The sequence below is a fragment of the Apium graveolens genome, chromosome 9, assembly GCF_009905375.1.
Source record: "Apium graveolens cultivar Ventura chromosome 9, ASM990537v1, whole genome shotgun sequence".
NCBI classification, from domain to species: domain Eukaryota; kingdom Viridiplantae; phylum Streptophyta; class Magnoliopsida; order Apiales; family Apiaceae; genus Apium; species Apium graveolens.
Genome location: NC_133655.1, coordinates 260,016,619 through 260,021,226, shown reverse-complemented (window position 1 = coordinate 260,021,226; position 4,608 = coordinate 260,016,619). Strand labels below are relative to the sequence as shown.

The 4,608-nt window shown below is 29.3% G+C and overlaps 1 non-coding gene across 1 annotated transcript; it reads left to right on the top strand.

The window, feature by feature from the left end:
* The first annotated feature begins 1,390 nt into the window (after nucleotides 1-1,390).
* LOC141688574 (small nucleolar RNA R71) lies at nucleotides 1,391-1,497 on the top strand. Its single transcript, XR_012562008.1, has one exon. It is a non-coding gene; the product is annotated as a small nucleolar RNA R71 (small nucleolar RNA).
* Nucleotides 1,498-4,608: the final 3,111 nt, after the last annotated feature.

Sequence of the window (4,608 nt, the reverse complement as noted above, 5' to 3'; positions counted from 1 at the left end):
CAAAAGATACATGAACTGATGATCCACAAGTCCCTAAACATATACATCAAGAAAAAAAACAATCAAAAGTACATAAATCACGTGAAATTTAAAAGTTATATATTACTCACATTACTTGGCTATAGAATGAAAATTTAAAATAAAACACTGAATTTTAAAGAACAAGTATAGAAACCGACCTCACATAAGAGAGATATCACAAAATCAAGGTGCCGAGTCTTCAAATCAATCATCCATGGTCACCTAAGCTCACTTTATCACTGATTTTTACGTTGTTTACATTTTGGGTAGACTATAAACTCGAGTATATCAGTTATGTACATTTGAATTTTTATTCTTGGAGTTACATGTAATTAATAATTGATAACAACTATGTATTGTTAAGATAAATATAATGGTTATTAGCTAAATGTAACTGGTTACTAGGTGGCTGATAACTTTTATTACCGGCAAACAATGTCGGCAAATCCAAAAGAAAAAGAATTTATATTTTAAATTATAATTTAATATTTCACAATTGGGAATCAAAAATTCATGGTTTATTTCCTAAAATTCAGGAATTCATATTCAAACATACTTATTAATATCTAATAGAATTATCTTTTTTTATATCAAAACATTTAATACGTTAGATTTCTTTTATTATAGAATATAGATATTTCAAAAAAATAATAACATTTTGTATTTTTAATAATTTAAAAATTGATAAATATATTTCAGATTTTAATATTTAAACTCCAATTGCATTTTATCTATAATATGTAAGAAGCAATTCATAAAAAGTACTGGTAATTATGATAACAAATATAAATTAAAGTTTTGAATATTAAAAATTAGAATTTATTAATCAATTTTCTTTGATAATAAATATATTTATATTAGGATATTGTCTCCAAGATTGATTTTAGGTATTTGATTTTAGGTATTTGAATAAGGGCCACCTTTATTTTGATTCACAACATAGAAGACAGATTCATGATTTGAAGGACAATTATTGTAAGTATGCTCTTGATGACAATACACACATGAAACATTCTTGATGTGATTAACCTGTGAATCACTAACTGACCCGGTTACCTCTCATAGTCAAGCTTTTAAGCATATTTTCAATGGATGACATCGGAGCTGGCATTGAAGTCACATTAGCAACCTCATCTATTTCAGCTACTCTTTTTCCAGCTTGAGTTTTATTTATTGTCCACTGATAATTATTTGTAGCAATTGTCTGAAGAATTTTATATTGTTGATTATAAGACTTAGCCAACAAAGCTCCATTTGCAAATGCATCCACAACTTGGCCAACAAAGCTCCATTTGCAAATGCATCCACCACCAACTTTATTTGAGCATTGAGACCATTATAGAATGTCTCCATTTGAGTGTAATAAAGAAGACCATGAGGTGGGCATTTTCTGAGTAATGTCTTAAATCTCTCCCATGCCTTGTATAAAGATTCATCATACATTAACAGGAAATAATTAATCTCATTACGGAGCTTTGCATTCTTGGTGGGAGGAAAAATACTTCGTTAAATCTGCCAAATCATTCCAAGTAGCCACCAAAGATGGTGTAATAGAATTCAGCCAATCTCTTGCCATGTCACTCACAGAATAAGGAAACAACTTCAATTTTAAAGCATCATCCGTGATTCCATAAATCTTGAAAGAATCACAAACCTCGACAAATAACTGAAGATGAAGATGAGGATCCTCAATAGCCATCCCACTAAAATGTCTGATAGTTTGTAACATCTGAAACATGGGTGACTTTAACTCGAATTGTGTTGCTTGAATAATTTGGTTTTACAATTCCAGAATTTGACTCATCAACACGAGATTTTCCACAGCTAAACAACACTATCTCTATTATCCTTCACCATCCCATTGGGTACCAAATTCTGGTTATTTACCTATTCACCCACAACAATATTTGCTTTCTTTACTTGACGTTGCACTCTTATTCCACTAAATCATAGATTTGCTTATAGCAACGTCGAGAAAACATTGCCCTAAATGCTATTTATGTTACAATAGAGTCTATGTCAACAAATGTGCAAAATCTTGTCGTTACATCTAGTCCCGTTGCAATCGCTCGATTAAGCAACAAATATAGCATCATATAGAAATAATATAATATCATTGCAATAAAAATATATAGCAACAATTTTTGGTTTACAATAACATCTAAAAAGTATTGCAGTAGCGTAGGTGTTGGCTTTTTATTGACTTTAAGGCGTCAATTTTAGTCCAATTGCAATAAATTTAAAACAAGATTTTGCAACGATTTTGACCATATTGCAATATTTTTATAGTATTTTTAGGAATTTTTTTTGGAACTAATAGATACAATGTTTTTAAAAAAATTGACAGGTTCTTGCTATAAATATAATAAGTCAGGCATTAAGCCACAAATTAAAAAGTGTGACTCGCCACCTATTTTATCAAATTCAGTTACTTCTTAGGGTAAAATATTCATTTTCCATCATATTTTTCATTCCTTCTTCCCCCTTGCTTCAAAAATCCAGCCACTATACACTCCGGCCATGTTCGTTGGCCCAAAAAAGATACGATTTACACATATTTTTAATCCAAAGACATCCAAAACATTACCAGCAACTTAGATATTCACAATTTCGCAAACTAACAAATATATAAAATTTTTGAAGGCATTAAATAAAAAATAGGGGCCAACTGCGAATTATGCAACAACATCAGAACTATCTAAAACTTCAATTAACACATCACAAACTCAGTTAGATAGTCATATGAAGCTAGAAGTTGACTTAAATCAACAAAACATTAACAACGCAACCCAAAAGGTGAAGAACACGAAGGAGGCGGCGATTCTACATTGAGTTTAAAACGAGTACCAAAAATTATGAAATAAATACATATGAGCTGCAAATCGCACGATCTATACAATCATGACATCAAAATTTATCAAAAATCATCATAAAAACCCTAATTTGATGAAATTCAAAAATTCACCAAGAAGATATGGGTAGGTGGTGATTCAAATTCCAGTTTGACTATTTATACTTGCGATTTTGATACAAATGACACGATCAAAATATCTTTGATTAGCAAAAACAACCAAGAACATTATTTTGATTCTCAGTCCCTTATTTTATAATATGTAATAAAACTTTGTTTTAATTTAAAAAGATAAAATTACCTCATAAAAAGTAATGTAGTTAGATGAAATAGATAGCATGCCATTCTTTTTAAGTAAACGCAAATTGTGTTATAGCAAGCGCTAGTTTATGATATATAGTGGTTAAATGATTATTTTCCCACTCAACTTGCAAGTGAATTAATAAATTGAAAAGTCTTGCATTTGAATCACTAAACTTAAATAAATTTGCGAAAAGAACATCAAAGTTAACAAAAATTTTCATTATGTTAATAAAGTTTGACTTTAGATGGAAGTTGTTAAATCGAGTCATATCTAGTGCTATAAAATGACCCGGGTAGAACCGGGCACCCTCGTACTCAAGTATTATATCGTTTTACATAGTGTGATCAGATTTGGGTCCGGGATATTATAATTCGGATACAAATTGATCCAGGGTATATGAGGACCAGATCCAAACCGAATATGAGCCGGTACTGTATTTTCATTTTCTAAGTGTGTAGTTTATGATCCATCGGATACGAGTCAATTATGATCCATTAAAATTAAGTATCATTTTTATTTCAACTATTCAGATGATTATTGGTATAAAATAAATATAATACTATAAAAATAATAACCATAAAAGTCATACTTTATAAGAAATTATAACTTATATAAGATATAAAAAATTATAAAATAATTATTTAATTACAAATATAATGAGTTGAAAATATATTCTACATATTGGGGTCAAATCGAATATGAGCCATGGATCATATTTGGATATTCGGGTATGATCATTTTATAGAAAATAATATGAGACCTAATTTGGCGGATAGCGGAGAGTCCGGATCAAGTTACAACCCTAGTCATATTACGGCCGAATAGTCTGCCAAATAAAAATAACATATGACTCAATTGACCCATTAAAAAATACAAACCCAAACTATAAAAGTGCAGCCTGGATCATTTACAAAAATTTATAATATTTTTGTAATTCTATATATCTTACTATACATTATTCTTTATTAATATTATATAATTAATATTGATCCGTTTATATCTAGAAAATACTTATGTAACAAACCAATATCTATAAATTATACATATATACATATACATACATATATATATATATGTCTGAATTAGTAGTTAACAGAGTTCGAGAAACCGGTGTTCATAGCATTTATACAAGTTGAAGCTTCTTTAATACCAATAAATTATATTCTTTTTAAAATTTTAAAAAAATTTAGCCACCAAAATTTCATTTTTTTTCACCAGTCATGTATCGCTGGAAGATATGAAGGTCCAATATCAGCTTTCTTTATCGTTGAAAATATGAAGGTTCATTGGCGGTACTAGGATAAATTAAATATAATTGTTGCTGTAGAGTGTGGTCTAAGAAGATGTATGTACATGTAACTACCAAATATCAACATCTCTGGATAAAGGATGATTTTTTTATCCCAGAACTATAAAAATGAGAGAGAAGTTA